Source organism: Macaca nemestrina, chromosome 14 (assembly GCF_043159975.1).
Source record: "Macaca nemestrina isolate mMacNem1 chromosome 14, mMacNem.hap1, whole genome shotgun sequence".
Lineage (NCBI taxonomy): Eukaryota > Metazoa > Chordata > Mammalia > Primates > Cercopithecidae > Macaca > Macaca nemestrina.
The window spans coordinates 218,327-243,886 of record NC_092138.1 but is presented as its reverse complement, the minus strand read 5'-3'; the positions used below and the strand labels follow the sequence as shown (position 1 = coordinate 243,886).

Here is a 25,560-nt window from a genome sequence, read left to right as displayed (position 1 = left end):
GGGTTTCACCGTGTTAGCCAGGATGGTCTCGATCTCCTGACTTCGTGATCCGCCCGCCTCGGCCTCCCAAAGGGGTTATGTTACTTCTTTTGAGAGCTACCTTTGCAAGGCTAATTGTCATCATTGCACGAAAACCCAAAAGAAATCCAGGTACAAGAGGCATTTTATGCAATGCTATTAACTGTTCCATGCAGCTCAAGAGCGGATTGGATCCTAAGTGGATCTTTTATTATCACAATAGACAATCACATTACTGTGCCACCTCCTCCCCGCCCACGCATGCGTTAATGAACAAAACTCCAGACTAACAGGATGTTCTATAGGACACCAAAACTCAAAATTTGTTTGCTCTCAGTAAAGATACTCCGGGGGAAGAAGAAGCGGATGGGTTTCACTGCAAGTGGAAATGAATCGAACTGGAAACTATTCTGCCAGCTTAAGACTGGAGATGAGCCCTGTGGGGCTGGAAGCCGAGACCGGCAGGTGACCGAGGGCCTGCAGGGAAGAGACGGAGGAGGAGGCACCCAGAGGCTGAGAAAGGTCTGTGCTGCAGGGGAGAAGACAGCCAGAGCCCGTGGCCGCCTCTACAGCTGAGGTGGTGAGATGGGACCGCTCCGCCCACTCCCCAGGATGGGTTTCAGCCCCAGGAGTCTGGGAGAACTGAGGAGGGGATGCGGGTCCTCGCTGGTCGAGCAAAAGTGAGGGTAAGGGAGGGTTCCCCGTCGCCTTCAGAACGGAATGGTGCTGTCCCCGCCGCCATCCCGACGCCGGAGGAGGGAAGGCAGGGACCCCACAGGGAGCGAACAGGTTACCTGTCTCAGCCGCGTCCCACGGGTCACCACTTCCGCAGACTCGGGGTTACTACGGGCTACCCCGGCACGCGCCGGGTGACGTCATCGACACGCGCCCGCGGCCGCATTCGGCCGGGCCCGCCTTCCGCTAAGCCCGCCCCCGTCGGATGAGAGGGCGGGACCGCCCGAGGGAGATCTGCGCAGGCGCGGGGCTGCCGCCGCTGTAGGAGGCGCGAGCAGCCTGGCTTGCCGGGGCGTGTGGAGTTGCCGCGGTACCGTACTATTCCTCATTGCAAAATCTTTATGACACTTAAGAAAAAAATCACCAGCCTGGGCAACCTGGGGAGGCCCCGTCTCTACAAAAAAATTAAAAAATTAGCCGAGTGTGGTGGCGCGCGGCCGTGGTCCCAGCTACTCTGGAGGCTGAGGCCCAGGAGTTCGAGGCCGCAGTGAGCTATGAACGTGCCACTGCACTCCAGCCTGGGCCACAGAGCAAGACCCCGTTTCAAATAAAATAAAAGAAGTTACCGAAATACAGATGTGCAATTTTTATTCCTTAGCCTAGTCTCATCTCTGCTGCATGTGACTGTTGTTCACATATTAATTCCACCACAATTTAAGTTCCTCCTGTGTGCCAGGGAAGCGCCCTTAACAGAAGCTGGGGAAACAACCAGGAACAAGACAGATGCTGTGCCTGCCCTCATGGGGATTACTTTCTAGTTGAGAAAGGAGATACTAAATGGAGAAGGAAAATAAGCTGCTGAGAAATTAAAGGAAGACAGGTGACCTTTTGATTTGAGATGTCAAGAAAGTGCCCTCTGAAGAGGTTCGGTAAACTGAGAGGAAGCCGGCTCTGGAGATACAAGGAAAGAACAGCCAACAGAAGGATCTACATGTGAGCAAGCAACAAGGAAGGAGCAGAATGTGGTGCCTTGAAGAAAAGGAGAAAGTGGGTCATGGGAAGCACGGAGGATGAGATCAACGAGGCCAGGAGAGTCCCCATCATGCACAGACTCTCTGGGGCCCTGTGAGGGATACGGAGTTTATTCCAAGTGTAATGGGAAACTAGTGAAGAGTTTTCAACACGTGAGTGACAGGATCTCGTTTCGTAGCATCATCACCCTGCTTGCTGCTGTGTATACATGGAACTTTTGAGAAACAATTTAAAAGGATGCAGAGAGAAGAGTTGCTTTTGCAATGAGCAGGTAAGAAATGATAGAGATGGACAAATTTCAGGAATAATTCTGAGGTAGATGTGACAGACTTGGAGATGAGTTTAGATAAGGGAGATAAGGAAAAGTGTGAAAAATGGTTCTTAAATCTGGGACCTAAGCAAATAGCTGGATCATATAGCTAAAACAAGGTTTGTTTCTCCTCCTTTAAAACATGGTTCCTTTGCTTGTTTCCAAGTCAGTCCTCTAGGCTCTCTCACCTCTCTGTCATTCCTCAGTTTCTCTCACTGGCCTCCACTTTCCCTTTTCCTGAGCTCTTTTTTCCCGTGGCTTTCTTATGCTACATCAGAGGCTGCAAACCCCAAAGCCTACAGCAGCTGGGCAGTTAACACAAAGGAGTGAAGCCCAGGGATAGAGACTGTGGTGATCTGGAGCTCATGGTCCCTACCACAGCTCTGTTGATTTTTGGCAACAAGGAATGCTCACCCAGTTGTGTCAGATCCTCTCTTTAAAAGACAATCGAGGGCCGGGTGCAGTGACTTACACCTGTAATCCTAGCACTTTGGGAGGCGGAGGCAGGTGGATCACCTAAGGTCGGGAGTTCAAGACCACCCTGGCCAAAATGGTGAAACCCTGTCTCTACTAAAAATACAAAAATTAGCTGGGCGTGATGGTGCATGCCTGTAATCCCAGCTACTTGGGAGGCTGAGGCAGGAGAATCGTTTGAACACAGAGGTGAAGCTTGCAGTGAGCTGAGATCGTGTCATTGCATTCCAGCCTGGGCAACAGGGCAAGACTCTGTCTCAAAAAAAAAAAAAAAAAAAAAAAATCGTATTGAAATATCCAGATTCCACTTAAACATCCAGCTAGCATTTAAAAACCTGAACTCGGCCGGGCGCGGTGGCTCAAGCCTGTAATCCCAGCACTTTGGGAGGCCGAGATGGGCGGATCACGAGGTCAGGAGATCGAGACCATCCTGGCTAACACGGTGAAACCCCGTCTCTACTAAGAAAATACAAAAAATAGCCGGGCGAGGTGGCGGGCGCCTGTAGTCCCAGCTACTCGGGAGGCTGAGGCCGGAGAATGGCGTGAACCCAGGAGGCGGAGCTTGCAGTGAGCTGAAATCCGGCCACTGCACTCCAGCCTGGGCGACAGAGCGAGACTCCGTCTCAACAAAAAAAAATAAAATAAAATAAAATAAAAAAAAAATAAAAATAAAAACCTGAACTCATCCTCTATCCCTACCCCCAAACCTGACCTACTCATGTATTTTTGTCTGAGTTAATAGCATCAATATCCACGCAGTCACCCAATCCTGAAATCCAGGATCATCCTAGACTTGTCCCTCTTTGTCATCCCACAGTCCAATCAGTATTTATCACACCTGCTCATCACCTCCATCCTTAGTACCTCTTGCACTTGCCCAAGGCTTCATCTTTCTTGGGGAACTTCAGTCTTCTCGCTTATAAAATGAGAAGATTGAACTAGATGATTCCTACAATGTATTCATTTCTGTCTTTATAGCCACCAAACATGTCAGAATAGTTGCCTGGAATTTGGGGTTTTATCTCATTGGGTTTTTGGTGTTGTTATTTTGCCTGGCTATTGTAATGCCAAGGATATTGTGACCAGGTTGACAGGGAAAACTGGACTTGATAGAAATAAATACAAAATGAAATTAACAGTGGCCAAAACTGAGCACAATTTAGTTATAAAGTTAAAACTGACTGAACTATAACTGCTGATTGGTAACATTGAAAACTGGAAAAATTGAGAAAACCAGACATGGTAAAATTGTCACTTATTTAAAACTGATGGAAAAAAATCAATCAAATTTTTTGGACGAGATTTAGATCTACAAAGTTTGAGCAGAAAAACAATTGGTCTTGGTTAATTCACCACAAAAGAAAACTCATAATGTCAGAAACTCTAATGACTATAATTAGTCATGAAGACGAAAAATAATGCTAAATTGTAACTTCAATGGGAAGCTTGCATATAAAAGAACTGGAAATGATTTCAGTGAAAATAATTTCAGTGAAGTAGAAAAATGAGAAACAGTTATATAAATGTTATATAACTGTATGTAATATAAAATGTAAAACATAGAATATTAAAATGAATTTTTTATAAATTTACAAAATGAAATTTGCTCCAGGACATGCTTTGATTGATGCAAATCTAATTTGGATTTAAATGTTTGTGTTTATATATACGAAATCAACACCTCAGGGAGTCAAAGTGACATGAGTCAACATCTTGTATTCATTTGGTTACTCCTGAGAATACTAAGTGTTCCACTTGCAAAACTTATATTGATGAGTATTCATGTCGCAAGCAGAGATATACCCCTAAGGTCTGTTCTTAGGGACATGTACTCCCTAGTGGATATGATTCTCATTAATGGGCTGAGATACGATTCTCATTAATGATGTTTTTTCCCTCTGATGCTGTCAGCTCCATGAAATCTACTCATATCCTCATTGAGATTTAGTGCCTTGGAGTAAAGTTCAAAAGAATTTCTGACAGAATTAGCTCAGATGAACTAAGTTCAACAGAGGAGAGGATGACAGAGATTGCTGGCCGGTCCTCAATATCGACTTGTTGTTTTGCTATTGTTGTTTCATAATACTAGAACCTTCACATTCTAGGTAATAGAATATCTTTATCTGATTCTAACATGGCCACCCAGAAGACCAGGAGAAAGACAACATTTTTCAGCCTCCCTTTCAGCTCGCTGTGGCCCTGTGACTATGCACTGGGTAACGGCTATAAGAGAAAGTATCATGTAGCAAGGTGTGGCAACCATCCTTACCAAACAGATAAGACAAAAGTTTGTCTTCTTTTCTTTCCATCTCCCTTCCTTTTGATTGAAATGCAGATGTATTGGCTTGTCTAAGTAGCCATTTTAGATCATAATTCAACCCTCAGAGCATTAGAGGAAAGCAGCAAGATAGAAAGAGTTGGGTCCCTAAGGACTTTGTGGACAGAGCTACCACATAAGTTGCACTTTAACCAAGATAAATAAGCTGCTCTTTCATTTAAGTCACTTTATTTTGGGTGTTGTGTCTTCCACCAAATCTAATTCTAACTGAATCTAACTGAAGGACTAGAAGTCAAAAGAAGAATACACAGTAAAGACATTTGCAAATTTCACCCAGACTGAAACTGTCTTTGCAAAGATTACGACAGTGGAAGAAATCTAGCATGGTTGACTCCATCTTGCTTCCAGCCTCAAAGGCTGGCTGTCTTCCCGCACTCCTGGGTGTAGGCCAAGCTAACCATGGGAGGAATTCATAGTGTAGCTTTGAAGCAAAGATGATAACAGTCCCTCCCTCAAAGTCCTCAGCCTCCCAAAGTGCTGAGATTACAGTCGTGAGCCACCACGCCCCACCAAATCATACTTATTTTTGACTCTGCCACTATCTATATGACTCCAGCAACTCACTCGACTTCTCTGAGCTTACATTTTTCTCATGTGTAATGAGAGAATGTCTCTAAATGATTTTATGGAATGTGGGAGGGTTGAAAATTTCAAATTTCTACTCTTATAACTACTCCTATATACAAAACATAGTTGCATAAGCCTTTAAGCTCTTAGAAGAATTTCCTTAAGGATAAGGAAATTTGTCTGAAGCCTGTCTGCCAGGTTTCTGACTCACTTAAATGTCACGATGGTCTGGCCACATGATATGGTTTGGCTCTGTATTCCCACCCAGATCTCATCTCAAATTGTAATCACCACATGTGGAGGGAGGGAGGTGACTGGCAGAGCAGCATGAAGGGAAACCGCCCCCCGTGCTGATAGTGAATGAGTTCTCACGAGATCTGCTGGTTTTATGAGCGTTTGACAGTTCCTGCTTCACAGGTTCTCTTCCCTGCTGAGTTGTGAAGAAGGCACCTGCTTCCTCTTACACCGTGATTGTTAAGTTTCCTGAGGCCTCCCCAGCCTTGCAGAACTGTGAGTCAATTACACCTCCTTCCTTTATAAAGTACCCAGTCTCAAGTATTTCTTTATAGCAGTGTGAAAATGGGCTAATACCCCACATGTCATACCAAAGGGAGTGAGCCTGTTCAAACCTCACTTCGGTTTGCATGTCATTATCTTCTACAGTGGGAACTGTTGCAAAAAAAACTTCTCTCCAAAACTCACTGTGGGTTGATGAGAGACAAGTGGGATGAATGTGTCAAAATAGAAATGCAGGATTTGAAATATTTGCAAGTTTCTGGGAGAAAAATCCTACTAGAGTAGGATGGGCGGTAAATGAAAGTCGAATACAGCCATGAGCTACAAGTCATCTCAGTGACTTGGTCAAAATGGGTTGGAGAGATTACTGTAGATTTTATATACAGCCATACAGCAGTTTGGGCTACAGGTTCTATCACTGTGGAGAGTATTGGTGGCTGATGCAAGAAGTAAACAAGGAGAAAAACCTCGCTCAAAGGGACCGAGTCATTTCCAAGGGCACTGAGACTGAAAATGATGTTCTTTTTACTAAAAAGTAAAAAATAAGAGACAGAAGGAGATGTCAACGTATTATTGCCAAAGAGGATGGAATGTCATGATTCCCAGGAAGAAAGAAAGTGGTATTCACAATGAAATCTTTGTTTATACTTGGGAAGGAGGCAACAACAATTTTCAGAGGATTCTAATGAAATTAAACACCAGGGGGCCGGGCGCGGTGGCTCACGCCTGGAATCCCAGCTCTTTGGGAGGCTGAGGTGGGCGGATCACAAGGTCAAGAGATGAAGCCCATCCTGGCCAACATGATGAAACCCCGTCTCTACTAAAAATACAAAAATTAGCTGGGCGTGGTGGCGGGCACCTGTAATCCCAGCTACTCAGGAGACTAAGGCGGGAGAATCGCTTGAACCCAGGAGGCAGAGGTAGCAGTGAGCTGGGATTGTGCCACTGTACTCCAGCCTGGCGACAGAGCGAGACTCCGTCTCAAAAATAAAAAAAGAAAGTAAACACTAGAGTGGTTCAGCCGTGGGTGGCACAAAACCTCTGGCTTCCGAGAAAAAGAATCTAGTCCCTTTACCCCAATCTCTGGTCTATCTTTTCTTCTCTAACACTAGTGAGCTTTGTGAGAATGAGTGTGTGTAAGATTTAGCATTAACATATTCTTGCTAATTACATGTGTATCATTACATTCTTTTTTTTTTTTTTTCAGCAACTTTGAGTGCTTCTATGTATTAGGTGTATTTCTGGGCTCTGGGGACACAAAGATGAAAAAAATGTGTCCCTGACATCAAAAAACTCCAGTCTACTGTGGAAATAAAAGTAGTTTATTGCATTAGCAATCAGAGCCCTAGACTTTGCCCTATATAGGTACCAAATAGCAAAGCTAGGACGGCAAGAAGAGAAAAAGCAACCAAGAAATGGAGATAAAATTGGGGAGGGGAGATGGATGTTGAGAAACCAAGAAGGCTGGAAACAAAGTAGAGTGGATGAGGTCAAAGGGAGATAGATGGCCTGGGGTATCCCTAGGATAGTCTTTCTGGTGGGCAGAATGGGAGAGGGAAATGTGGATTTGCTCGCTTCAGACTAACATGGAACAGCTGGCCTCAACACTGGGCACTGCTTTGCCTCTTGAAGGTGCTCAGTGCATATTTATCTATTTATTGAAAGAATGGGTGAATGAAACGTAAGACTCGGTCAGTCGCGGTGGCTCACGCCTGTAATTCCAGCACTTTGGGAGGCCCATGCAAGTGGAACACCTGAGGTCAGGAGTTCAAGACCAGCCAGGCCAACATGGTGAAACCCTGTCTCTACTGAAAATACAAAAGAATCAACTGGGCATGGTGACATGTGCCTGTAGTCCCAGCTACTCGGGAGGCTGAGGCAGGAGAATCACTTAAACCCAGGAGTTGGATGTTGCAGTAAGCCAAGATCATGCCACTGCATGCCATCCTGGGCAACATCTCAAAAGAAAAGCGAGACTCCATCTCAAAAAAAAAGAAGAAGAAGAAGCGTAAGACTCCTGTGTGACTTCTGTTCTCATGTTCTTGGGAGACAGAAAAGCAGACACATGAAAAGAAAAATGTTTCCCACGGGTGGAACTAATGGGAAGCTTATTCTATCTAAACCTAGACATTGAGCCAGTACAGAACAGTATAATTTTTCACCCAAGCATAAACCCAACAGCATAGCTTTGGGAAGACCCAAGCAAAACTGTCTTTGGTGGGCCCCTTCACAAGGGACTGAGTCCCAGCAACACAGGCACTTACCTTATAGGAGGAATCCTCCTGGACATACTTGTGCAAATGGAAGCATGTTGTCCTGACCACCAATGGCAGTGTTGGAAACAGACAGGATCGGGGTACATTTGCCCACTAGAAGCCCAGTGATTTCACAAACGGTAGCAAAAACTTGCTGTTTGTCCCAACCTAGAGAGACATTACTCCTAAGAACCTGTGGGATTCATCTGGACTGAGGCTTTTCAAAAGTCGCTGAACTTTTCTAATTCCATCACTGCCAGTAACAGCAATGTTTTGTTTTGTTTTGTTTTGTTTTGTTTTGAGATGGAGTCTCACTCTGTCACCCGGGCTGGAGTGCAGTGGTATGATCTCAGCTCACTGCAACCTTCGCCTCCTGGGTTCAAGCAGTTCTCCTGCCTTACCCTCCTGAGTAGCTGGGACTACAGGCACGCACCACCACGCCTGGCTAATTTTTTTTACTTTTGGTAGAGACAGGGTTTCACCATCTTGGCCAGTCTGGTCTCCAATTCCTGATCTTGTGATCTACCCACCTCGGCCTTCCAAAGTGCTGGGATTACAGGCGTGAGCCACCACGCCCAGCCACAGCAATGTTTTAAAGATTCTGACTCTAATCCCTACTTAAAATATAAACACTTCCATACAAGGATTGAAAAACGCTCATCTCTTGTCTTACAAAAGGTTACCACTGGTTGGATGTTTGTATCAGTTGGGACTCTGGTTTCAAAAATCATGTAAGTTAAAAATGGGAAATTATTATAAAAATGCAGCGGTGACTCAGAGACCAAGAGCAGGAATGCAGCTGGGTCAAAGGAACCCTGGGAGCCTGCAGAACTCTTTTCCCCTTCTCTGTCTTCTACTTTCAGGCATTTCTGCTTCACTATCCTTTCTTCCTAGATGGACTTTCCTTGAATCTATAGCCACGCATTGGGCAAGGATGGTTATCTCAGAATCCCCAAGTTTATATCTCTTCCTTCTAAGGGGTACCAGATCTCTTAATTCCAATTCCAAATTACTGAGAGAAAAGGAATATATTTAAGACCATTTTAGGTCAAGTGTCTGCCCCTAATTCAATCAGCTATGGCCCGGGGGCAGGTCACATGACACAACTTTGGCTTCTGAGTACCTTTCTTTAGAAGGGGGTGGAGGAGAGGGTGTTTCCTAAGTCTGACATTTTATTGCCAGGAGCATGAAAATACCCCATCCAGCAGATGAAGCACATTCTCATGCTCATCCTGCAGAATTTCTGGGTGACTGGTGGCATCTCCGGCGGTGATACGAGGATGCGGGCTGATGGAGAGGACAGCGATACATCTCAGCAGCTTGACACATCACTGCCTCCTTCCCTCTCCCACATCCCTGGAAAAGCTTAAAGTCTGCAGATTACCAGATGGGACCCCAGGTTAAATTCCTGCATACTCCCTGGGTGTGTATAGCTGCACCATTTGGTGCAAGAATGACTCTAGCAAAGTAGTTTCAGTGAGGTTTCTTGTGCCAAGCCCTATTTTACTACTGTTGCCAGAAAAGTAATGTGATGACTGACTTCATAAAGAGGCATTGAGATTAGAGTTGGGACTACTTATATGTTCTTTGTCCTGAACTTTTTTTTTTAATTATTTTTTAATTTTTTTTTGAGACGGAGTCTTGCTCTGTCACCCAGGCTGGAGTGAGTGGCACAATCTCAGCTCACTGCAAGCTCCGCCTCCTGGGTTCACGCCATTCTCCTGCCTCAGCCTCCCGAGTAGCTGGGACTACAGGCGCCGCCACCTTGCCCGGCTAGTTTTTTTTTTGTATTTTTTTTTTAGCAGAGACGGGGTTTCACCGTGTTAGCCAGGATGGTCTCGATCTCCTGACCTCGTGATCCGCCCATCTCGGCCTCCCAAAGTGCTGGGATTACAGGCTTGAGCCACCGCGCCCAGCCTTGGTTTCTTTTAAATCATTAAAACCTAATTTGAGGGGAAAGCATCCTTTATTCTCAACAAATGAAAAGATGAAATCAGTCGAGGAGAATTATAAGCCTCCCCTCCTTCTGTATTTACTTCTAGCCTTTTCGGAGGAAGGAACCCTCTGATAAAGTCGCGTGTGGGATGAGATGAACATTCCCCGACATTCTCGTCACCAGTGTTTATACCTTTTTAAAAACCATGTAGCTCCTTATTGCCAGCTGAGCTTTAGAGAGCAGGAGTCTCACTGTGAAGTCGCCTTGGAGAGGCTCCTGCGAGATTCTTTTGAACACAGAAAAAAAAAAACCATGTATGTGTTTCTCCAGAATGTCTCCAGTTTTCCATCAGTGCTTTTGGTTTTTGTTCAGAGAACTTGTTAGTACAGTTCTGTATTTTCTTTTGAATGAATTCAAAGAAGAGCAGACATTACTAAATCATTTCATTGATGGAAATGTACCCAGAAGAGGCGTGTGGCCGAAGAGCCAGTGACCGTGACAACTTTGAGGAGAAGTAGCATCTGTAAAGATAATACATATGTAAGAGGAATTTCAAGCATTAAACAATGTCTTCCTACATGAATAATGAATGAATAAGGATACGATTATGGAACTACTTTTGATGCAATAATTAAGGCAGAATAAATGGTTTCTTCCTCATGCTGTAGAAGTGAGTAAGGAGTTATCTTCTTTCCCCTTCCCAAGAAGTCCTCCTGTTCTGCCTGATTGTTCCCTGGCCTAGGAATGGATTTTGTGTTGAAAAGCCAAAGCGTAAGGCAGCTGGAAATCAGCTCTCTACCGTCCAACAAGGAGAATGGATGACGGGAGGACGGGAGTAGTCGAGGCGTAGCTGGCCAAGCAGGGAGAGCAGTGGAAACCTTATCCTGCAGAGGGGCGATTACAGCAGTGGAAGGTCAGATCAGCCTGTGGAAATGAGGGCTGAGCAGCATTCCAAGAGGGATAATGTATGCAAAGATCCTGTGGCCTCTAGATGCATGGTACATACAAGGAACTTACATAAGAGAGGAGGAGCAAAGCAGGACAGAAGGTTTGCAGGACCAGGCTCTACAGAGTCTGTTAGCTGGTGTTAAAGATGCTGGTCTTTTTCTTGAGAACAATGAGTTTGAAGCGGGGGAAAGAGACAATCCTATTTGCCTCACAGGCATTTTAGCTTTATAAATGATGGATTATGATTTCTACTGTATACAGAAATTCAATAAAGAAGGTACAAAGCAGCCTCATGGAAATAGCTTGGAGGAAGCTCAGCAGCCCTATAATCGTTGTCAGCCACCCCAAATGAGCATACATTCTTTCCCCAGACAAAAAGAGCAGTGCAGGTATTGTGGAAACGCAGCTTTTGCACAAGCCCTTAAGCACCCCATCCTAACACCTGGCCCCACCCATATTCCCCTAGGCCCCGGGAGGCCACCTCCAGACAGTCGTCTTCTGTGCCCACCAGCTTCCTGTTTACCGCTCCCTGAGAACATTCTCTGGCCACTGGCGTCTGTTTGACCTGTGCAGAGAGGTTTCATCTCATAGAAGTGACACTCAGCCAAGAAGGACGGGAGTTGGCAGATTAAGCCCAGCTTCCTCGCCCCTCTCTCAAATGACTCTGAGTTATTTTTCACAAAATCTCTCAGAGGGTCCCCAGCAGCATGGAGCCTCGATTGCCCACAGAAGTAACCTGACCATTAATTTACCCTTTATTGCTTTTTCTCCCTTCCCTACACATATTCCCTAACTCTCTCTTAGTGCTTCCTGGGTCAACTTCTATATAAATTACTTGCACCTAAATTCTTGTCTCAGAGTCTGCTTTTGGGAGGACCCAAACCAAGACAGCTCTTAACCAATATAGTCTACTGCCTCTCTTAATAGTCACTGGAAATTTTCCCAAAAAATTCCCCCCGCCCTTTTTTTTTTTTTTTTTTTTTTTTTTTTGAGTCAGAATCTCACTCTGTTGCCCAGGCTGGAGTGCAGTGATGCAATATTGGCTCACTGCAGTCTCGACCTGCTGGGCTCAAGCGAAACTCCCACCTCAGCCTCCCAAGTAGCTGGGACTAGAGGCACACACTACCACACCCAGCTAATATTTTGTATTTTTTGTAGAGATAGGGTCTCATCATGTTGCCCAGGCTGGTTTCAAACTCCTGGGCTCGCCAATCCGCCCACTGGGATTATAAGCATGAGCCACTGCACCTGGCTATATTCCCTTATTATCACATCAATTTAACGAGCATTTGATGGGTACATGGCCCTGTACCTGTAGGTACAAAGGAGCAACTTATGACACCTATTTGGTCCATGACTTTGGTCAGAAGGTAAGAACTCTTCAAAGAGTGAAGAAGGAATAAATGGCTGGGCGGGCGGCTCACACCTGTAATCCCAGCACTCTGGGAGGCCGGGCGGGCGGCTCACACCTGTAATCCCAGCACTCTGGGAGGCCGGGCGCAGTGGCTCACACCTGTAATCCCAGCACTCTGGGAGGCCGAGGCAGGTGGATCACGAGGTCAGAAATTTGAGACAATCCTGGCCAACATGGTGAAACCCCGTCTCTACTAAAAATACAAAACTTAGTCAGGCGTGGTGGTAGTGCCTATAGTCCCAGCTACTGGGAAGGCTGAGGCAGGAAAATCACTTGAATCCAGGAGGCAGAGGTTGCAGTGAGCCAAGATCGCTCCACTGCACTCCAGCCTGGGTGACAGAGCGAGACTCCGTCTCAAAAGAAAAAAAAAGGAAGAAATGATGGAAAGAGAAAAACAGTTTTGTATGTAGGTAGCCCTTTGCAGGGTTATAATAGAGCAATAGCACTTATATCCTAAAATATTGCTCTTCACTCTTATTCCAGGATATTAAATGTCTCCAACAGGGAAAATAATGTCATGCCATTAAGAATTAATAATATACATGTTTTGATGACATTACCCTATTAATTCTAGTTCTATCTTAGTTGAACACAAATGCTGTTCAGTGTTTGGATGATTTATCAAGATATGAAGTAAAGCTTTGCCAAATCTCTAGCTACAGTCATAAATAATTTTCACATTTTCAGTTTAAGGGGCTGAGGCAGGAGAATCGCTTGAACCTGGGAGGCGGAGGTTGCAATGAGCTGAGATTGCGCCACTGCACTCCAGCCTGGGCAACAGAGTGAGACTCTGTTTAAAAAAACAAATGCCATAATACTGGCAAACTTCTCATGGGTGAACTTTATGCCTCAGATTATATATATATTATATATATTGTATATATTATCTATTTTATATATTATATAATCCAATTGAAAATGGGCAAAATATCTAAATAGACATTTTTCAAAAGAAGACATACAAATGGCCAACAGAAATATGAAAAAAATGCTCAATGTCATTAATCAGAGAAATGCAAATCAAAACTGCAATATATATTATATATTATACATTATATATTCTGTATTATATAATATAGAATCTATATTCTATGTTCTGTATTACATAATATATATAATGTTATATATAATATATATAATGTAATTTTTATATATGTGTGTGTGTGTGTATATATATATATATATTTTTTTTTTTTCTTTTTTTTTGAGACGGAGTCTCGCTCTGTCGCCCAGGCTGGAGTGCAGTGGCCGGATCTCAGCTCACTGCAAGCTCCGCCTCCCGGGTTTACGCCGTTCTCCTGCCTCAGCCTCCCGAGTAGCTGGGACTACAGGCGCCTGCCACCTCGCCCGGCTAGTTTTTTTTTTTGTATTTTTTAGTAGAGACGGGGTTTCACCATGTTAGCCGGGATCGTCTCTCGATCTCCTGGCCTCGTGATCCGCCCGTCTCAGCCTCCCAAAGTGCTGGGATTACAGGCTTGAGCCACCGCGCCTGGCCATATATTTTTTTAAACAGAGTCTTGCTCTGTCGCCTGGGCTGGAGTGTAGTGGCACAATCTCAGCTCACTGCAAGTTCCACTTCCCAGTTTCACGCCATTCTCCTGCCTCAGCCTCCTGAGTAGCTGGGACTACAGGCACCCGCCACCACGCCCAGCTAATTTTTTGTATTTTTTTTTTAGTAGAGACGGGGTTTCACCGTGTTAGCCAGGATGGTCTCGATCTCCTGACCTCATGATCCGCCCGTCTCGGCCTCCCAAAGTGCTGGGATTACAGGCGTGAGCCACTGTGACCAGCCGCCTCAAATTATATTTTGAGCATGAACTCGAATCTTTAAAAGTGGCATACATTTCATGGCTTTTTAAAAAGTGTAAGTCCCTAAATCTAAGACCTGAAACTATGAAACTGCTAAAAGAAAACACTGGAGAAACTCTCTAGGACATTGGTCTGTCTGATCAAAGATTTCTTGAGTAATACCTCAAAAGTTTAGGCAACCAAAGCAGAATTGGACAGACGGGATCACATTGAGCTAAACAGCTTCGGCACGAAATTGTTTGCAAACTACCTATCCGACAAGGAATTAAAAACCAGAATATGTGAAGAGCTAAAACCACTCAATAGGGCAAAAAATCAAATAATCCAATTTAAAATGGGCAAAATATCTAGACATTTTTCAAAAGAAGACATACAAATGGCCAACAGAAATATGAAAAAAATGCTCAATGTCATTAATCAGAGAAATGTAAATCAAAACTGCAATGAGATACTATCTTACCCCAGTTAAAATGGCTTGTACTCAAAAGACAAAAAATAACAAATGCTGTCTGGGATATGGAGAAAAGGGAGCCCTCATTGTACACTGTTGGTGGGAATGTGAATTAGTACAGCCACTATAGAGAACAGTATGGAAGCTCCTCATGAAACTAATAGAACTAGCATGTGATCCAGCAATGCCACTGTTAGGTATATGCCCAAAAGAAAGGAAATCAGTATATCAAAGAGATGTCTGCACTATCACGTTTACTGCAGTGCTATTCACAATAGCCAGGATTTGGAATCAACCTAAGTGTCCATCAGCACATAAGTGGGTAAAGAAAACTAGGTACATATGGCCGGGCGCGGTGGCTCACGCTTGTAATCCCAGCACTTTCGGAGGCTGAGGTGGGCACATCACGAGGTCAGGAGATTGAGATCATCCTGGCTAACACGGTGAAACCTGTCTCTACTAAAAATACAGAAAATTAGCTGGGCGTGGTGGTGAGTGCCTGTAGTCCCAGCTACTTGGGAGGCTGAGGCAGGAGAATAGCATGAACCCAGGAGGCGGAGGTTGCAGTGAGCCAAGATTGTGCCACTGCACTCCAGCAGCTTGGGCGACAAAGCAAGACTCTGTCTCAAAAAAACAAAAGAAAAAGAAAAGAAAAAGAAAACTAGGTATATATGCACGATGGACTACTATTCAGCCGTAAAAAAGAACAACATGGATGGAACTGGAGGATATTATGTTAAGGCACAGAAAGACAAATATCACATATTCTAACTCATATGTGGGAGCTAAAAATTAAAGTAATTGAACTCATGGAGATAGAGAGTAGAATAATGGCTACCAGAGGCTGGGAAGGATAGTGGGGAGGAAGGGAAAAGTGGGGACAGTTAATAGATGCAAAAATATAGTTAGATAGGATAAGTAAAGTTCAGTATTTGATAGCACAACAGGGTGACTATAGTCAATGATAATGTATTATATATTTTAAAATAACTAAAAGACTATGACTGGAATGTTCCTGACACAAATAAATGATAAATGCTTGAAGTGATGGATACCCCGTTTACCCTGGTGTCATTACAACACATAATGCTTGTATAAAAACAAATTAACTTCAAAAAAGGTGTAAGTCCCATGACATGATATAGAATCGTACCTGAATCTTTCATGATAATGTTTCACAGGGTTTGCAAATCTACTTTGTTTTGCTAGACACAGTGAGGATGACCTTAGTTGTGGTTTTTTGGTTGTTTTTTTTTTGAGACGGAGTCTCGCTCTGTCGCCCAGGCTGGAGTGCAGTGGTGCAATCTTGGCTCACTGCAACCTCCGTCTCCTGGGTTCAAGCGATTTTCCTGCCTCAGCCTCCTGAGTAGCTGGGACTACAGGCCCGCACTACCACGCCTGGCTAATTTTCTATTTTTAGAAGAGACGGGGTTTCACCGTGTTAGTCAAGATGGTCTTGATCTCTTGACCTCGTGATCCAGCCTCGGCCTCCCGAAGTGCTGGGATTACAGGTGTGAGCCACCACGCCCAGCTGACTTAAGGAACTGTCTTAAGGAATGCCAGATGACTTGGCTTAAGCCATCCCAATTTCCAGAAAGAAGTAAAGTTACTTCGCAGTTGATTGACGATACTTTACTATTTCAGTTTTGAATTTCTATGATTTCTGAGCTTTGTGAAGATAAGCCCCATAGCTTAGTGAGAACAACATTTCTGTGATTCCATCTATAGTGAACACTGAACTCTGGGAGGTCCCAGCACGTTGCCACCCCTCCTCGTGTGCCGAGGTCCAAGGATTCTGAGGAGAGGACATGAAAGCCAAGTAATTCTCTTCTCCAGAATTCTCAGGACATGGGGCAGTTTTTTTGTTTTTTGTTTTATTATCATTATTATTATTATTATTTTTGAGACAGTCTCGCTCTGTCGCCAGGCTGGAGTGCAGTGGTGCGATCTCGACTCACCTCCTGGATTCAAGTGATTCTCCTGCCTCAGCCTCCTGAGTAGCTGGGACTACAGGCAGCGCCACCACGCCCAGCTAATTTTTGTATTTTTAGTAGAGATGGGGTTTCAGCATGTTGGACAGGATGGTCTCGATCTCTTGACCTCGTGATCCGCCTGCCTTGGCCTCCCAAAGTGCTGGCATTACAGGCTTGAGCAACCCCGCCCAGTCTGAGCAGGTTTTTTTAGGCACCCAGCAGTGGAAGGAAACTGTTGTCATCTCAAATTACCCCAAAATACCGATTGTAAGACAGTCTTCGGGACGTTTAGTGTCCAGTGAGGATTCATCACTTGCACTCACTCTGGGGACACTTTTCTGGAATTTACACTGCAGCAAACCTGGGGCTTAACAGGTACTGAGGGGTCACACAGAGGCATAGCATGAAAGGCATGCTGGGACAAGGAGCACAGAATCGGTGGTCCCAAGTCAGTCTACCAACCTCTCCAAGAAATCCCAGATCTTTGTGAGAGGTGAAGCCAGCTGGAGTTGCTGGCTCCAGTGGGACTTGGAGAACTTTTCTGTCTAGCTAGAGGACTGTAAATGCACCAATCAGTGCTCCATGTCTACCTAAAGGATTGTAAATGCACCAATCAGCACTCTGTAAAAAATGCACCAATCAGTGCTCTGTGTCTAGCCAAAGGATTGTAAATGCACCAATCAGCGCTGTGTGTCTAGCTAAAGGATTGTAAATGCACCAATCAGCGCTGTGTGTCTAGCTAAAGGATTGTAAATGCACCAATCAGCACTTTGTAAAATGGACCAATCAGCAGGACTTGGGCAGGGACAAATAAGGGAAAAAAAGCTGGCCACCTCAGTCAGCAGCAGCAACCCACTGGGATCCTCTTCCAGCTGTGGAAGCTTTGTTCTTTCGCTCTTCAGAATAAATCTTGCTGCTGCTCACTCTTTGGGTTCGTCACACCTGTAAGAGCTGTAACACCACGAAAGTCCACAGCTTCATTCTTGAAGTCAGTGAGACCAAGAATCCACCAGAAGGAACCAACTCCAGACACAGTTGGAGGCAAAAGGTGGTGGTAGGAAAGAAGAGAAAAAGGGGCAATTTGTGGAGGTGCTTGAGAGATAGAGGCATTGAGAGATCCAAAGAAAAATTTTTCTGTTGACATTGTATTAAACTGGTGGACATTCCAAGAAAGAAACTGCAACTGATCATAGTTCAAACTTTCAAACAATGGAAGAGGAGTGAGTAACTTTGCACTGGGTGATGAAAACCTGTGTAGGTGAGGGCCGGGTGCGGTGGCTCACGCCTGTAATCCCAGCACTTTGGGAGGCCGAGGCGGGAGGATCACGAGGTCAGGAGATCGAGACCATCCTGGCTAACATGGTGAAAACCCGTCTGTACTAAAAATACAAAAAAAAAGTAACCTGGTGTGGTGGCGGCACCTGTAGTCCCAGCTACTCCGGAGGCTGAGGCAGGAGAATGGTGGGAACCCAGGAGGCGGAGCTTGCAGTGAGCTGAGATCACGCCACTCACTCCAGCCTGGGCCACAGAGCGAGACTCCGTCCCAAAAAAAAAAAAAGCAGGGTTTTTTTTTTTTTTATTGTAAACCACATAAATTAGAAACTAACATTTCTCAATTTACATTGTTCTTTCCATGAACTTTTTCTGATATTTTATTCTTTTGACAATACAATAATGCTTTAAATAGTTACAAAAACAGTCCACCCGTCTTCCACTGTGAAGCTGCCTAAGTGAAGTAACCATTTTCCTTTCTCCTTCACCCACATATCAGCATGCTTATGCGTCAGCACTTAATTTTTTAACGGCTTTATCAAGATATGACTAACATGCAATAAACCGAAAATATGTAAAGTGTAAAATTTTATATTTTTTGACATTGTATACACCTGTGATGTCCCATCACCACCTCAGACAGTTTTTTATGTCCCTTGGTAATCCCTTTCTCACACCCCTCCAACTCCCTAGGAAACCACTGATATTTTCTGGCACTATTGGTTAAGTGTGCATTTTCTAGAATTTCATATAAATGGAATCCTGAAATATATATTTATTCTTGGTCTGACTTATTTGACAGCATAATTATTCTGAGGTTTGTCCATGTTGTAGGATGTACCAATGATGTATTCCTTTTCATTGCTAAGTAGAATTCCATTGTATGGAGGTACAATAATTTGTCTATTCACCTATTGATGGACATTTGGTTTTTTTCCTGTTTTTAGCTATTAGAAATAAAACTTTTTATGCATAAATATTTGTGTGGACATATTTTCATTTCTCTTTGGTAAATACCTTGGAGTTGAATGGCCGGATATATGTTTAACTTTGTAAGGAACTGCTAGACTTTTCCAAAGGGGTCGGACCTTTTTAAATGCCCGGCAACAGTGTGTAAGAGTTCCAGTTCCTCCACATCCTCACTAGCATTTGCTAGGGCCAGTCTTTTACATTTCAGCCATTTTAATAAGCATGTTGTGATAGCATCAGTGATTTTAATTTGCACGTCCATAATACAAACGGTATGTAGCATCTTTTCAAGCCTTATTTGTGCACACGGTATATGTGCAATCCATATACCCTTTTTGGTGAAGTATTTGTTGAAATCTTTCATCCATATTCTTTGGATTGTTTTCTTATTACTGAGTTTTGAGAATTCTTTAAGTATTCTATATATAAGTCTTTAATCACATACATGCTTTGAAAATATTTCTCCGGTATTTGTCTTTTTATTGTTGTATTTTATTTTATTTCTTTTTTTTCCCAACATGGAGTCTTGCTGTGTCGCCCAGGCTGGAGTGCAGTGGCACAATCTCAGCTCACTGCAACCTCCACCTCCCGAGTTCAATCAATTCTCCCACCTCAGCCTCCCAAGTAGCTGGGATTACAGGTGAGTGCCACCACGCCTGGCTAATTTTTTGTATTTTTAATAGAGATGGGGTTTCACCATGTTGGCCAGGCTGGTCTTGAACGCCTGACCTCGTGATCCACCCACCTTGGCCTCCCAAAGTGCTGGGATTACAGGTGTGAGTCACCGTGCCTGGCCTTGTCTTTTTATTAACCTAAAATATTTTTCAAAGAACATTAGTTTGGCTGGGCACAGCAGCTTATGCCTGTAATCCCAGCACTTTGGGAGGCCAAAATGGGAGGACCACTTCAGCCTAGGAGTTTGAGATCAGCCTGGGCAACATAGTGAGACTCCATCTATACAAATAAAAAACAGATTAGCTAGGTGTGGTGGCACACACCTGTAGTCCTGGCTACTCAAGATGCTGAGGTGGGAGGATCACTTGAGCCCAGGAGGTTGAGGCTACAGTGAACCCTGGTCGCACCGCTGCACTCCAGCTTGGATGATAAAGCAAGACCCTGTCTCAAAGCAAACAAGGAGTTGGGTGCATGAGTTCTTAATTTTGGTAAAGTCTAGTTTATCAATTTTTTTCTCTTATGACTCATCCTTTTGGAGTTGTATCTAAGGAATCTTTATGTAACCCATGGTGACAAAAATTTTCTCCTATGCCTTTTTCTGGAAACATTATAAGTTTAGGTATTACATTTACGTCTATAATACATTTGAAGTTAATTTGTGTAAAGGAAGATGGTCAGCAGCAGGCGGCTGTGTAAGGCAGACAGCGAATCAACCACCCCACCGAAAACAAGATGGATGGAGGTGGAGAACTGGAAACTCTGTCAAGGGTGACCGAGCCCTGCTTCTGGTTTGAGAAAATCTCACTTATGTTCCAAGTGGATGCTGAGGCAATATAAAATTATGGTTTTTCACTACAGAAAGGAAATGTACCCAGCCTACACAACCTGGCTCTGCAGTGGGTACACATATGGCCATAACGACGTGGGTGCTTGGTTACTGATTTCACTAAAAGTAGTAGTAAAACTCCAAAGGGAGAATGAGAATAGTTAAAAGACTAAATCTTCTTTCTTCTATCAGAAGAAACTCAATATGTAATGCCAAAAATTGAGAAACTGAGGCCTAGCAGCAAGAGGCGTCTTGTGAGTGATGGGAAGAGAACTCCAGGGAGGACGGCCCCTGCTGGCTCCTTGGCTCCAGGTACTGAGTGGACCTCGGGGATCAGGAGGGAGCGTGGCAGAAGCCAGCTGGGTTTCGTTGTCAGCCTTTCAGTATTGTTTGATTTTATTTTAACAATATATGTGCTATTTTGCTTAAAATAAAAAAAATAGATTTGGAAATACAGGTATTATTATCAGAATTTCATAGTTTTTGTTTTTGTTTTTGTTTTAGTAAAGTTGAGCCTTTTTAGTTCCATAGTCTAGTGAAGGACAGAGCTAAATGAGGCTTTTCAAGATGATTAAATCAACTAAGTATAGAAAATGGTCCTTTAATTAATTGACAAACTGTTGGAATTAGAAACATCACATAGCCCCACAAGTAGGGTTGCCAGACTTAGCAAATAAAATTAAGTATGTCCCATGCAATACTTGAGATACTTATACTTTAAAAAGTATTTGTTATTTCTCTGAAATTCTAATTTAACTTAGCAGCCTAAATTTTTACCAGCAACCCTACCCCAAAAATAGTAGGAGTCATGAAAATTGCTAGAATGGGACATAATGGGGAATGAGAAGTGGAAGATTTTTCATTTACCCATCCTAGACGAAGGTGGCCCAGTATTGATCTCAAGGTATTTCTGAGTGAGATCCCAGTGTCAAGGTACATTTTTTCCTTTGTTCACTCCAGTCCTCCATGCCTCCCATAACCAGTTGTAGCAAGTGCATTTGTAATAGAAAGTGGTCAAGTTGCAATCATAGAAAATGAATGTTGGCCTCCTAGGAAGATAATGAACAATTTTTAAGGGCTAAACCGTGGAGCAATCAGAAATGGAACCAGCGTGCATTTCTGTTACTTTTACTTAATCCCAGAAGTGCAGTGTTGTGGGCTTTCCTGAACGGGAGAAACTTAGGTCTGCAGTTCTCTGTTTATCGTTTAGTTGTGACCCTTGCATCAGATTCTCCTCTTCTGTAAATGTAAATACATTTTTTTAGTATCGTTATAGAAAATTTTAAGCATGTGCAAAAGTAGATGAAATAGTTAAATGAACCTCCACATATTCATCACCCAGCTTCAACAACAATCAATCTATGGCCAGTCTTGTTTCATCTATACTCTTAATTCTCTCTGGCTATCTTGAAGCGAATTTCAGACATCATCTCATTTTGTATCTAAATATTTCAGCACGTATTTCTAACATACAAGGATTCCCCTTTAAAACATAACTATAATACCTTCATCATACACTCCAAAATCAACAATAATTCCAAAAAAGCATTTAAATAAAACTTGCTAGGCCAGGCGCGGTGGCTCACGTCTATAATCCCCGCACTTTGGGAGGCTGAGGCGGGTGACTCACCTGAGGTCAGGGGTTCCAGACCAGCCTGGTCAACATGGTGAAACCCCGTCTCTACTAAAAATACAAAAAAACAATGACCTGGTGGCACGTGCCTATAATCCCAGCTATTCGGGAGGCTGAGGCGGGAGAATCGCTTGAACCCAGGAGGTGGAGGTTGCAGTAAGCCGAGATCACGCCATTGCACTCCAGCCTGGAAAACAAAGTGAGACTCCGTCTCAAAAAAAAAAAGAAAAGAAAAGAGTAAATAAAACTTGCTAGATGAAACAGAAATGCTGATGTCACAGGATTCTAGCCAACACAACACTTTCTGGTACTGAACAATGTGGACCAGTTTAAGTGCCATCCTGGTACCATTTCAGAGAAGGTAAATTCAAACACTTCAATAAAGTATTAAAACAGCTTGCCATTTTCCAAGGAGCTATTAATATGGTTCATTCACTCATTTATGGATCCAACAGATGTTGGCTGAATATATACCATATCTTGTTAAGCACAGGATACAAAGATCCACAGGATCTGCCCTTTGCCCTGAAGCCATTTTATCGTGAAACAAACAGGTTTACATCTAAGTACCTGGAATTCAAAGCAGAAGGAATTAGCCACAAATAAGGGTCCAAGCAGAAGTAGCAATTGAAAAAAGTTGGAAAGGGTGTGCCTCTATCCCAAGGTCAGCAGTGGAGGGCATTTCACTGGAGGCGTCAGCATGAACAAAAGCATAAAGAAGACAAAATATCCTAAATGACTCATTCTTCAAGAGCGAAGATGGGCCTGATGCCGTGGCTCATGCCTGTAATCCCAGCACTTTGGGAGGCCCAGGTGGACAGATCGCAAGGTGGAGATTGAGACCATCCTGGCTAACACGGTGAAATCCTGTCTCTACTAAAAATACAAAAAAAAAAAAAAAAATAGCTGGACTTGGTGGCACACGCCTGTCGTCCCAGCTACTCGGGAGGCTGAGGCAGGAGAATTGCTTGAACCCGGGAGGCGGAGATTGCAGTGAGCCAAGATCACGCCACTGCACACCAGCCTGGGCGACAGAGCGAGACTGCGTCTCAAAAAAAAAAAAAAAAAAAAGACTGAAGATGATGCTTTCCGTGTCTTGGCACATCATGTGCCCTGGCCTGTGGCACTTAGTCCAGAGACTGATGCACAATGAGGCTTCAATTAATCTTTATTGATGAAATGAAGGTAAAATGTACCTTTTATCCAGTAATAATTCTCAGCCCATGCTAAAACTCCTCCATTATACTGTACTGTTTTCATACACGAAGACAGCCCCAGAGCTCCTGCAGCTTCCATCAGAAAGACATGACCACTGAATTGTTTTACAACAAGGAATTGTGCTGAACGTTTTTGGAAAGACGCTGCCTCCCTTATGCTCTGCTTCTTTTCATGTGCCTAAGTGGTTAGTTGCTGAATTTTTGCTGGTCTCCTTTATTAGTTTAAAACATAACCAGAGCATCTGTGGTCCCTCACTTATCATGACCTGCCCATGGACCTTGTAATGAGCAGATATGAGATTTGCTTCACTGACCATTTTCTCTAAGAATAAAAGCCAGAGTCAAGCTTTACTAACTACATGATTAAAATTTATTGCCACTGAAAGGATTTTTCTCATGTGTGCGTGTGTGTGTGTGTGTGCGTGCGTGTAAGACGGAGAGAGAGTTGGATGAGCTCTAAATTAAAACTTAAATAGCTCTCTGTACCCTTCTGAGTAAGATTTAGTTCCATCTATTCCACAAGAGAGAAGGTCTGCGTAGTTGCCAGCCGGCCAGCCGTGTAGCAAACGTATGTGGAGTTATTTTCCATATCGTTGTGTTTATTTATATAGGCCCAATTAGACCCTTTTAAAGGCTTAACTTAGTGTGGCTGCTGCAGACAGCTAGTTTACACCAAGTCCTTCTTGGCAAGACTTGAAAGCAAACAGTAAATAGCGTAAACAATTGTATGTGATTATACGCTGCTAAATAATGTGCATCTGGGATGACAAACCAAACTTATTAAACAGACAACAAATAGCTGAGGTAAATATCGAATATGTTAACTCTACAGAACACAGAGCTGGATCTCGTCAAAGCGTTATTAACGCGGCACAGCTGGATTAGAATAAAAGAGCCATTTAGACTTAAAAGCAGGGGATCTCCAAGTTAGAAAGTCTGGATTCTGTTCCCGTCTCCATCACTAATTCACTAAGTGACACTGATTATTACTTTGATTTTTGCCTGCATTTTCCCATCAACAGAAAGGGAATTTCAGGACTGTTCCCGAGAGCTGGAGAGAATGGTTGCCAGATGCCTTCCCAGGAAGGGAACGAAACGAAAGAGAGCCGCTGTCTGGACGCCTCCTGCCTTGCCCTGCAGTCTCCCAGACTCTCATGCTCCCTGGAAAAGAGAGTCGCCCTGGGCAGACATTGGTGAGGAGATGACAGTTGAAAGTCAGGTCACCACTGTGACCGTGGCCAGCTTTGGGGACTCGGCTTCCGTATGGGGAGGTTGGATACTGATGACCAGCTCTGCTTCTGACAGCGGGAGGGGAGGGGAGCAGGGCCCCCCAGAGACATTCGGGACCATACATGACTATGAGCATCTTTCAGTCGTCTCCCACAGAACTTGATTCTAATGGAACTTGCTTTAAAGCAAAGCATTGCCAATCAATTCTTGTTGTCTGCCTCGCACACAGGGTTCCCACTATTCTCTAGACAGAAATTTTCAACTTAGCTGCAAAGAAGAATCATCCAAGGATATTTTTTAAATCCTGTACTCCCAGCCTGGGAGTGGGATCAAAGCTCCAGTATTTTTTTTAAGTCCCCTGGGTGGTTACAAAGTGCATCCAAGGTTGAGAGGAACTGAATTACTGGTCTAAATCACTGACCATGATTTAAAGGAGCGGTGCTCCTTTTTTTTTTTGAAACGGAGTCTCGCTCTGTCGCCCAGGCTGGAGTGAGTGGTGTGATCTCGGCTCACTGCAAGCTCCACCTCCCGGGTTCACGCCATTCTCCTGCCTCAGCCTCCCGAGTAGCTGGGACTACAGGTGCCCACTACCATGCCCGGCTAATTTTGTTGTATTTTTTTTTTAGTAGAGATGGGGTTTCACCGTGTTAGCCAGGATGGTCTTGATCTCCTGACCTTGTGATCTGCCCGCCTCAGCCTCCCAAAGTGCTGGGATTACGGGCGTGAGCCACTGCGCCCAGCCAGCAGCGGTGCTCCTTAACCTTGAGGATGCACTTGAATCACCTGTGGTGGTTTAAATGTCACGTCTGCCTTGGCTCCACCCAGGCAATATGTTTCCAAATAGATCTCAAATACAACATTTGTATTAATTCAGGCCACCAGCATCTCTTTCCTCCACCCCTGCAACAGGGTCTCTATTTCCCTGGCACCCAGAATGAGCCTTTGGAGCATAAATCTGGTCATTTATTGCCCTTCTCTCAATCCTTCAATGGCTCATGCCTGTAATCCCAGCACTTTGGGAG

The 25,560-nt window shown here is 44.0% G+C and overlaps 1 protein-coding gene and 1 long non-coding RNA gene across 35 annotated transcripts in view; one reads left to right on the top strand and one right to left on the bottom strand.

Moving 5' to 3' along the window:
* Positions 1-944, bottom strand: part of AOPE (aminopeptidase O (putative)) — a 386,190-nt gene extending 385,246 nt beyond the window's left edge. For all 24 annotated transcript variants that reach the window (XR_011612942.1, XR_011612948.1, XR_011612943.1 and 21 more), the window contains exon 1: positions 813-944. The gene's annotated coding sequence lies outside the window, so the exon portion shown is untranslated. The remainder of the gene's footprint in view (positions 1-812) is intronic.
* The window catches only part of LOC139358256 (uncharacterized), a 53,692-nt gene continuing 28,430 nt past the window's right edge, over positions 299-25,560 (top strand). For 7 of the 11 annotated variants that reach the window (XR_011612955.1, XR_011612951.1, XR_011612953.1 and 4 more), the window contains exons 1-3: positions 299-1,996; positions 5,832-5,924; positions 20,651-20,770. This is a non-coding gene — a long non-coding RNA (uncharacterized lncRNA). Of the gene's footprint in view, positions 1,997-5,831; positions 5,925-20,650; positions 20,771-24,330; positions 24,502-25,560 lie in introns of all 11 variants that reach the window. The other 4 variants (XR_011612956.1, XR_011612960.1, XR_011612952.1 and 1 more) reach the window with 3 other exon arrangements.